This window comes from Suricata suricatta, chromosome 9, assembly GCF_006229205.1.
Source record: "Suricata suricatta isolate VVHF042 chromosome 9, meerkat_22Aug2017_6uvM2_HiC, whole genome shotgun sequence".
NCBI lineage: Eukaryota > Metazoa > Chordata > Mammalia > Carnivora > Herpestidae > Suricata > Suricata suricatta.
The window spans coordinates 79,493,789-79,505,354 of record NC_043708.1 but is presented as its reverse complement, the minus strand read 5'-3'; the positions used below and the strand labels follow the sequence as shown (position 1 = coordinate 79,505,354).

At 39.0% G+C, this 11,566-nt stretch overlaps 1 long non-coding RNA gene across 1 annotated transcript in view; it reads left to right on the top strand.

Moving 5' to 3' along the window:
- Positions 1 to 407: 407 nt before the first annotated feature.
- Positions 408 to 11,566, top strand: part of LOC115300701 — a 30,655-nt gene continuing 19,496 nt past the window's right edge. Inside the window, exon 1 of the long non-coding RNA XR_003912789.1 lies at positions 408 to 504. This is a non-coding gene — a long non-coding RNA (uncharacterized LOC115300701). The remainder of the gene's footprint in view (positions 505 to 11,566) is intronic.

Here is an 11,566-nt window from a genome sequence, read left to right as displayed (position 1 = left end):
TTTTTTTTTTTTTTTTTTTTTACAAAAGAAGCAGTGGCAAACAACTGCATGTTTTGGTCAGTTTTATCCAAAGATATTGAAATTTTGCTCCTTTTGAGGCTTACTTAGAAAATAAAGTATAGAAATTGGAGCACAAACTTTCAGTACTTCTATTTGGAGACCCGAGTTAAACTATAAGAGAAACTTCCCAAGTGCCTTTCTCAACTGATACTAATTGGCTTTGATTTCCCATGGTTCATGGAGGAAGCAATTTAACATACTAAGGAAGAGCTTGAGTGTCCCATACATCTGCCTGTTTCATTTGAAATCATGAGCTGGGAGCCTAACTCATCTGAACATTGTCCGGGACACTGGCAAGATGGTTTCCTTTTGTTTATTTTTTTAGACTTCTTCTGTAACCAGAAGTACTCCTGGGACAAGACCTCCATTCATGATCTCAGCAACTGCATTCGGCCATACCAGCTTGGCACTTCACTTGAGCCAGTCAACATCACTGGAGTCAAGGTAACAAAATTATCTGCCAGATTGCTGTTAAACCCATTCATTTATTGAATCCCAATGCCAAGTTTGTTCTTATTATTTTGTCCACTATATCACAAACTAATTATCCCAGTCTTACTGTTTCTTTAAAGCCTTCTTCAAGTCTTATCTCTTCTCCGTATTTATCCTAAACACAACAACTTTGATGATAACTGCTGCCTTTAAAATCATTACATTTAAAAAAATCCATTGACACAGACATGTATACTGTATATTTGTTAAATTTTTAAATGTATGTGCTTTATTTCTCATGATTTCCAAAATAGTTATTGGCTATAAATTGAGCTCTATCCCTGTCTCATGGACTTTATTGTCTAGTGAGGCTTCTCGGTGAAAACTACCAATAGTAAGTGATGTAAGTACTTCTGTAAGGAGCAATGGTGTCCCAGCAGAGGGGTGTCTAAAACATACTGGAGACTCAGAAGCCTTGGGGGAAATATTAAGAGTCTCTCTGTGAGCCAAATAAATACAGTAAGGAGGAAGGGTATTTCAAAGAGAAAAGAATGGACAGAGGCATGGTAATGTTGAAAGTGTGGCACATACTTCAGAGAATGGCGAGTTGTTCACTGTGATGGAAGTCCATGTTGGAAGCTTGGAGAAATAACGGGACGTGAAGATAGTCAAGCCATTCTAAGGAGACTATACTTTTTGGCAATTGAGAACCCCAGAAGGATTCTAAGGAGAGGAGTGATGCTATCATAGTTGGATGTTAGAGCTATGGTAACTGCAGTACTGTGGGATGGTTTGGAGGGCAATGAAGTCAACAGAAAGCTACCCCACGTAGATGAGACTAAAAGTCAGTTTGGATCTGATCTATAAAAATAGTTAACTGAGGGAAATGAATTGCCAACACACTAGCTGTTGGGGATGGGACATGGGACTTCTTAGATGACTCAAGAGTTCTGGCTTTTGCCATTGGATCACATATGGGGCATGAAAATAAATAGGGAATAATGGATGAGGAAGGAGTAGGAGGAGAGATGAAAGAGGAGAAAGTCTGAGAAGGGGGCTTAGAAAATGAGTTCAGTTTCAAACATGGCTTTTTGTTATCAGTTTTTTATATCCAGTAGGATACTAAAAGTAAATCTCAAGAGAAAAGTAGGACCGGAGCTTTATGTTTGTGGGTTATGGCCAGGGAGATAATTAAAACCATGAAATTTAATAAGATGCCAAGGCAATATAAAATGAGAAAATGGCCAAGGACGGAATTTGGGGGAATTCCATAAATTAAGCTGTGGGTAGACAAAAAGGATGGTAGAAGAGAGTGAAGGGTAGTTACAGAGGCAGGTGGAAAGTTGGATGACAGCAGGGTCCAGAACTCCAGAGGAGTTAGGTGATTGTGTTAGTTTCCTAGGGTTGACATAACAAATGAATATACAGGTAAGATAACAGAAATGTATTCTTTAATAAAAACTGGAGACTAGAAGTATGAAATCAAAGGGTGGTCAGTGCCATGCTTCCTCTGCAGGCTCTAGGGAAGAATATATTTTTGCTTCTTCCTAGCTTCTAGTGGCTCTTGAAAATCCTTGGTGTTTCTTGTAGCTGCATCACTCTAATCTCTGCCTCTGACTTTTTATGACCTTCTCTTTGTATGTTTCTAGGTCATATCCTTTTATTATAAAGGATACCAGAATCCAGTATAATCTCATCTTTAATTAATTATATCTTTAAAGACGATTTCCAATTAAGGTCACATTTAAGGTTCCAAGTGGATATGAATTTGGGGGGCCAGAGGATACCATTCAACCCATTACAATGCTCAAGGATTATATCCTATCACCATCACTTATCTATAAGATTCTTAATATCCACAAGAGAAATATTAGCTTTTCTCTGGGAATTTCTCAGATCTATCAAGGAGAAGATGAATTTATGAAAGAGACAGAGGAAAGGAGTGGAGAGAGAGGGGGAGAGAAACAGAGAAGGGCCCTAGAAGGAGAGAGGAAGCAGAGTCAAGTGTTTATCCTTTACTAGTTTTCTTCCCTAGGACCCATTTAATTGCCTCCCTCTTTCTGCGGAGCAGGAGCTCTCTCTCTTGCCTGCTTTACGAGTGAAATTTGTTACCAGACATATAGTGCTTTAGGAGCAGCACAATCAGATGCTATTATCTATTATCACCCTAGCAGGATTTGGTTTGTCACAGCACCACTGCTTGAGGACACTCAGGAACAAAGAAATTAGTTACTCAGGGTAATTCAGTTTAGATAAATCTGAACTATATGGTTCCATGTGCAGAATAAAGGCTAGAGAAAACAGGAATCTAAGAGAGGAAGGTGGAATAATCTGCTGGCTGCTCAAATAAATGTTCAGTCAGACCTGCTGTTGTGATATCTCTTGATGACAGGGGAGGCTATATGAAAATGGAATGGTTACCGAAACATGTAGGAGACATGCTAACATTACTTGAAACAGTCCCTGAACCTCTAGGGTGTTTACATAAGGCAAAATAGCAGTCTAACAGCAGCTAGTAATATTTGAAATTTTATATCTCATACCAGCTGCCAGTGGGCAGTTAAACTCCAGGATTCATGCATACATAGAAACAGAGATAAGGAGGGAGTTATTGTGACTCTGGATCAAAATGATTCTAGTCCTTGAAGGCATATGATTTAGTTACTGGTGCCTACTAGACTGATGTTTGCATCCATCTTATCATTCAGAAGTGTGTCCTCTATAGTGTCATTTATATTTAATGAATGAAGGAATCAGCTTTTTAAATTAATCACAGAAGATCATGATTATGGTAGCTCCCACGTGTGATTCAGAAAGCCCCAGAGGTTTTCATCATCAGGGAAATACCAATCAAAGTTGCAACGAGATCCCACCTCACACCTGTCAGAGTGGCAAAAATTAACAACTTAGGAAACAACACATATTGGCAAGGATGTGGAGAAATGGGAACCCTCTTGTGCTGATGGTGGGAATGCTGCGGCCACTCTGGAAAACAGTATGGAGGTTCCTCAAAAAAAATTAAAGATAGAGCTACCCTATGACCTAGCAATTGCACTGCTAGGTATTTATCCAAAAGATACAAAAATGTTGAATCGAAGTGGCACATGCACCTAGTTTTTATGCAGCATTATCAACAATAGCCAAATTATGGAAAGACCACAAGTGTCCATCAATGATGAAAGAATAAAGAAGATGTGGTAGATATATACACTAGAATATTACTCAGTGATCAAAAAGAATGAAATCTTACCTTTTGCAACAATTTGGATGGAACGAGTATATATTATGCTAAATGAAATAAGTCAGTCAGAGAAAGAAAAATATCATATGATTTCATTTGTGGAATTTAAGAAACAAAATAGGTGAACATAGGGGAAGGGAAGAAAAAATAAGATAAAATGAGAGAGGGAGGCAAACCATAAGAGACTGTTAAATTCAGAGAACAAACTGAGGGTTGCTGGAGGGGGGTGGGTAGGAGGTTGGGCTAAATGGATGGTGAGCATTAAGGAGGGCACTTGTTGCGATGAGCACTGGGTGATGAATCACTAAATTCTACTCCTGGGACCATTATTATACTATATGTTAACTAACTTGGATTTAAATGAAAGAAAGGGAGGGAGGGAGTTAGTCTGGAAAGATAGTCCAAAAGACCTGCAATTTTAACACTGGCATCTTTTTTCAGTTTTTAAATCAATAGGTAAATAATTATTGTAGCATTTTTTTCTTTCACCATTAAAGCTTCAAAAATCCTGAATGTATATTGAGTATCGGCAGTGATCACCGGCAATCAGGATGGAGGCTTTGTGACTTGGTCACAACTGAAATTGTTTGTCGCTTTCCTCAGCATGCTAGCCTTTGATGGTTTTGAATATTATGATTAAAGCATTGGTTAAAGATAGAAAAGCAAATAGAATTCTGATGTTCAAAATAGTTAATGAATGATTGGGGCACCTGAGTGCCTCATTCAGTTGAGTGTCCAACTCTTGATTTTGGCTCAGGTCATGATCACCAGGTTGTGGGATCACAGGGTTGTGAGATTCTCTCACTCCTCCTCTCTCCCCTGCTTGCCCCTCGCTCTAAAATAAAAATTTTAAAAATAGTTAATGAATTATGTAACTTGAAAAGACATTAGTTATGAAATTCTGCCCCACATGATTATCACTGGGTCTGTAGTTTCATTTCTCAAATCAAAAATCCCTGTATAGGACATCTGGACATATAGGACATTTGTGTCCCTCACTCTCCCCAGCTCCCTTTCCCCCTTCCTCTCCCTATGGTCCTCTGGTAGGTTTCTCCTGTTAGACCTGTGAGTGCAAACATATGGTATCTATCCTTCTCTGCCTGACTTATTCGCTTAGCATGACACAGTTTTAAATTCCGTTGTTCCTCAGTTGCACTTGCTGCCAGATTTCAAGTACTCAGTTTTCACTGTGGGTAGTTGGCTACCATACTGAACAGAATAGATAGGAACATTTCTATTATAAGAAGTTCTCTTGGATAGTTCTGCCTTGTGGTGAGCAGATAAGGAAATGAGTATTTAAGAATACTATTTGGGAGCACCTGGATGGCTCAGTTGGTTAAGCATCTGATTCTTGATTTTGGCTCAAGTCATGATCTCACAGTTCATGAGTTAGAGTCCTGCATTGGGCTCTGTGCTAATGGTGTGGAGCCTGCTTGGGAGTCTCCCCCTCCCTCTGTCCTTCCCCCACTAGATCCCTCACACACTCTATCTCTCAAATAAACAAAGTTAAAAAACAAAAAAAAGAATACTGTTTGAAGTAGCAGAGGTGGTCAGTGATGGAACTAAGGTCAGTAATGTAATGAGGATGAGAGGAGATGAGACAAGAAGCTGGCTAAACCCTCATCAGTCAGAGCAAGAAGGTCAATAGTAGAGGGATAATGCTTAATTGATAATTTTATTTTCCTGTGAAGTACTATATTTAGAATCACTGAGATAACCAATATGAGCTTTAAAAATAGAAAATATTCTTACAGAGTTGTTCTGTGTGGGTGGAAAATATTGGCTCTAATTGTGCATTTTTTGATATTATTTTATTTTTAATCCTTTGGATGTATGACTTTGCTTTTTTTTAAATTTTTTAAACATTTATTTATTTTTTGAGAGACAGAGACAGAGCATGAGCAGGGGAGGGCGAGAGACATGGAGTCGTAGAATCCGAAGCAGGCTCCAGGCTCTGAGCTGTCAGCACAGAGCCCGAGTGAGGCTCGAAATCATAAAATGCAAGTTCATGACCTGAGCCGAAGTCAGACATTTAACTGACTGAGCCCCCCAGGCATCCCTCACTTTGCTTTTAAAACTGTTGATAAGAAAATTATTTTTGTTTCTTTTGAGAAAATAAACTGACAGGGTAAGAGTTTAGGTAGACAGAATACTTAATGGGGATTTTGCAACAGTTCAGGGGAGAGATAATGGTTTTTCTCTGCAATTTGTAGACAATCAAGTGATCAAAGGTTAAAAAAAATGTGGGAGGACAGCAGTGAAAAGGGGAGAAAGAATTAGAACAGAACATTTATGGGGTGGAGATCCCTGATGTAGCCAAAAGCTGACACATACATTAAATTCAAGTTACTGGCCTACTTGGGACAGTGCTTTTTGTTGGTTGGTTTTTTGGTTTTTTACCCATGTCGAACAGTGATTCGAGGGAAAGATATCTGGTTCATTTCGGACCGAAAAGTTAGCGCAGGGAACAATAAGATGCAGGGAGTATGTGTCTGCTCCATCTCGCCCCTGACACACTTCCCTAGCTAATGGGACTAGAACATCAGAGACCAAGCAGGAGGGCGTGCAGCTTCACAAAGAATTCTTGGAAAGGACAGGGAACGAAGTGAAGCCATTCTGTCTATATGCTTGAAGAATGAACAGAGATCCTTCCCATGCAGTGTCCCAATTCCTTCAGAGACATGCAATTAAGGAAAAGCAGTAAATACTATATTATTATATTTATTTTATTAAAATTTTTTTAACATTTATTCATTTTTGAGAGAATGTGACGGGGGTGGGGCGCGGCACAGAAAGAGAGAATGAATGAGACACGGAATCCAAAGCAGGCTCCAGTCTCTGAACTGTCAGCACTTAGCCCACCACGGGGCTCGAACTCACAAGCTGTGAGATCATGACTTGAGCTGAAGTTGGATGCTCAACCTACTGAGCCACCCAGGTGCCCCTATATTTATCATTTTAATGCTTCAGTTGGCAGTCTCCAGAGATAATAGGGTCTCCTGGAGTGCACCTGTGAATAGAACTCAACGTCTTTGAGACAAATTTTAAATACACAAGTTACCGGATCACTTGTACTGCCAACTATGAACTTACTGCTCTACTTATTTGCTATTTGTTTTTGTTTCCCTTTTCCCTTAAAAAAAAATTCCCCCAAACAATATTCAGACAAGTTAGGTAGTTTTCCGCATTAAGGAAGGCATTTGAATAAAAAATAAATAAATGCTAGAATTTTTCTATAAAAACCAAATGTTATGAACCTCTGACCAAATTTTCCTTAGTGAATTTGAAACTTACTGTTTCCCCTCCTGTCCAAACATGAAGCAGTGGTATAAAAAGTATCAAACAAAAACAATAGAGGTGGGGTCAGAAATGCCTGTGGACAAGGAACAGAACTGATACCTGAAGCTGTGAATAAGGCTGAAACCACAGATATGCAGGGCTATGAGTATGAAAACAAGTAGTCATAGTAGGAATTAATCTCCTATCAGGTAGAAAGGACTAAAATTGTCATAAGGGATAGGGAGCACTGAGCTATAAGCTGCTTAAAACCACCCAGGAAAAGGGAGCTGGCAACATTTGCTCAATGTGATTCAAAATTACTATGGGCAGCTAGCTAATGGCGGCAGCTGTGTCTCTTCTTGTTACTTGTTTTGAATGGGAGGGTTTGTTGCAGTTCGCCTGTCTCATCATTGTATGTTGAGTGAGTGGGAGGCAGACAAGTTGTCTTTTAAGTGCTAGGGTTGCATCCAAATGTGGCACAGATCATAAGGTCCTAGATTTAGAGCTTGATGCCCTGATTGGAAAAGTCTTTTGGGGTGTAATAGGGAAGGGCTGAATAAACTGTGTGTGTGTGTGAGAAATGTAATTATAACCAAGAGGGTGGTCTATGGTAGATTTCGTTACTGTTCCTGTTTGACCCTTCCCTGGACCCACACCCACTGTCATGAGACTTTGCCAGTTTCTCACTGATTCTGAGCTTGGCCATGTGCCTTGGTGTGGCTATTAGAATGTTAGCAGATGTCACATGATTAGAGACTTGAACTGTTCTAGTCAGGTTGGGCTTGGTCCCTTTCATTATTGCCATCACTCTGGGTAGCCTCCTGGTCCAGAATTACGTAACATGCGTGAGAAGCACACGACCTGAACTCACAGTCTGGAACCAAACCTAGCTGAGCCCAACTGAGATTAGCCAAACCACAATCAATTCAAAGATCCATGATATGGAAATAATACTCTCTGTTCTAGTCCACTGGTTTTGGAATTTTTTTTTACAAGAAAAGTACTATTATGATGATACTTGAATAAAAAATTATCTTACTACACAGAAAAATCAATTCAAGACAGCTTACAGATATACATATGCAATGAAGATATGAAGTTTTTTTAACTAAACAGTAATAAACTAAAATATTTTGACTTTTTTGAAGAATAAACCAGAAGCACAAAGTATAAAAATTATTAATTTTCCTACATTTAATTTTTAAACTCCACTTAACAAGAGATGCCTGGGTGGCTCAGTCAGTTAAGTGTCTGACTTCAGCTCAGGTCATGATTTCACGGTTCCTGAGGTTGAGCCCCACATTGGGCTCTGTGCTGACAGCTCAGAGCCTGGAGTCTGCTTCAGATATGGGTCTCCCTCTCTCTCTGCCACTCCCCTGCTTGTGTTCTGTATCTCTTTCTCAAAAATAAATAAACATTTAAAAAATTAAAAGTCTGTTTAACAAAAGACATCAAATATTAGGATAAATTACAAAGCACATAGACTTGGAGAAGATATTTTAAATGATTATTGATGATATAGCTCAAAATATTATTATCCAGAGTATATATAGGAACAGTACAGTGAGAAAAATCTACACAAACAATAGAAAAATTGACGAAGAACATGAATCGGCTCTTCACAAAGAAGAAATCCAAATGGCTACCAGTCACGTAGAAAGATGTTAAATCTTGCTAGTAGTAGTCAAGGAAATTTAGAATAAAAATGATAAGATATTCATATTTATTGGCAACATTCAGCAAAAATCAGATAAGACTAAATTTTGAGGATGTGGAATGATGGGCTCTCATATAATTATGGTAGAAGGAGTGTGGGTTGACACAACCAACTTGGAGAATATTTGGTATTGTGTAGTGAGAACCAAATCCAATGTAATTGTCTCTTTTAGTATTATGCAATAGTGGCACCAAACATTCTTTTCTGTCCCTATATTAGACAAGTCTGAGATCAGGCATACTTTTCTCTTTGTTAAGCAATACTCAGCTACTTGCTTCAGGGAAATATCTTCCTCTGGAAGATAATACTATGAGGCTACAATAATAAGTTACTTATTAAAACTAATAGCTTTCCCTTTAAACTGCTTCAGGAGTCATGCGTCATGGTACCTATCAGTTGAAAGCTATTATGTCGAATGTAAACTGGTGCGGCCCCTCTGGAAGACAATGTGGAGGTTCCTCAAAAAAACTATCAGTAAAACTCCCCTATGACCCAGCAACAGCACTGCTAGGGATTTACCCAAGGGATACAGACGTGCTGACACATAGGGGCACATGTACCCCATTGTTCATAGCAGCACTGTCAACATTAGCCAAAACATGGAAAGAGCTTAAATGTCCATCACCTGATGAGTGGATCAAGAAGATGTGGTATATATAAACAATGGAGTACTATATGGCAATGAGGAAGAATGAAATCTGGCCATTTGTAGCAAAGTGGATGGACCTTGAGGGTGTCATGCTAAGCAAAATGAGTCAGGCAGAGAAGGACAGAAACCATATGTTTGCACTCATAGGTCTAACAGAACAGGAGAAACCTAATAGAGGGCCATGGGGAAGGGAAGGGGGAAAGAGAGTTGGGGAGAGAGAAGGACGCAAAACTTGAGAGACTATTGAATACTGAAAATGAACTGAGGGTTGAAGGGGAAGGGGAAGGGGGGAAAAGAGGTGGTGGTGATGGAGGAGGGCACTTGCGGGGAAGAGCACTGGGTGTTGTATGGAAACCAATTTGACAATAAACTATTTAAAAAAAGGAAAGCTATTATGTCATAAACTGCCCAATCCAAACTAGTTCCCTGATATGCAAGGTATACCTTAAAATCACCTACCCAAGGTCCTAAAACCACATAAATGCCATCTTCTGATTTCCCTGTTTTGAGGTGTTATTAAGACTCTGCTATGGTAGTGTTTTTCCTCACTGAAATAGGACTAAGAAACGTAGCTTTGCTTGATCAGCAGTGTCCTCCCACCCCCCATTCCTGGGGAACTCATACTAGTCAAGTTGAATACTCATATACTCTATGACTGAGAAATTCTATCTTCAAGTGTAAAACCTATAATGGCATCATTCAAACTGTGAGTTTAAGTTAATTATTAAACTAGGAAATCAACATGGTAAGTCACAACCCAACCCACATTTGCTTTTTTTAGAATAGGATAGATCACACAGGAATGGACAAGAATGGGATGGAGTAGAATAAAATAGAATAAATGATGTATGTGCATAAATGTATGCGCGTGGGTACATGTGTGTATTAAGCCATTGCCTTAAATAAACCCTTGCACATGCATACAAGGAGTTATTGAAAATATTTATGGGGCGCCAGGGTGGCTCAGTTGGTTAAGTGTTTGACTTTGGCTCAGGTCATGATTTCACAGTTTATGAATTTGAGCCCCATGTTGGGCTTTGTGCTGACAGCTTGGAGCCTGGAACCTGCTTCCAATTCTGTGTGTCCCTCTCTCTCTGCCCCTCCCCTGTTTGTGTTCTGTCTTTCTCTGTCTCGCAAAAATGAACAAAATGTTTTTAAAAACTTAAAGAAAATATTTATAATAAAACAACTAGGAACAACCTCAGTGATCACCAAAGAGTAGAAAATAAATTACTTATGTAGTGACTACTATATAGCAGTTAAAACAAATGAACCAAAGTTATACATCAATACAAACAGATCTCAAAAACATATCAAGTAAAAAGGCAAATTATACAATACACACACATAATAAGAAACACTACACTAAATATTGCTTGGGAATACAGCAATCCAGAATATCGGATGCAAAAGTGTAAAGATTGGAGTAATTAACACAAAATTCAGAGTCGTGGTTTTCTGTGCAAAGACTGAGTGAGAAAATGAGGAAGCAAGGAAGTGAGGCAAGGTAGGGAACGAGTGAGGGAGGGAAGAGGGAAAGGTATCGAAGAGGAGTGAACATGGGACCTCAAGTGTCTGGTATTTTGACTTCTTTAAAATAAAAAAACCTGAGACTTATGGCAAAATATTTAAATGTTGAAGTTTGGTGTGGGGAATAACTCTTAGTGTTTCTCTATGGTCCAGCCATTGTTCCAGAAACTTTACATATTTTATTACAAAGCTATTTGTTGGTATTTTCCCTATATTTCTTGGTCTGTTTAAACTACAAAATTTGAAAAATAGAAGCAGAGGCACAAGGTTACATTAAATCCCTAGAATCCAGAGAATGCACTGAAGTGTTTATGATGACCTGTGCACGGATTGTTTTTTTCTCACCAGAGTTCCATTAAAGACGTCACTGACATTTTGTGGAGTCAGAGTTATCCGTAGTTTGCAAAGAGGGTAGCTCTCCTCAGAGGAGACGCGTAAAGTTGCATCAAAGTCATACGTGCTCAGTCCTGTGCCATTCAGGTCTCCATCTCTTCCCTCCTCCTCTCCAAATAACCGAAAGCCGCATCCAGAAATAGTGATAGAGAAAGTTCCCATGCCTTCTTTGAGAAAAAAAGCCTCATCTAAAGAAAACAAAAATGAATAATATCACACTGGGTGGGCTGTGGGAAAGAAATAATTGCTTCAGGGCAAAGCATCA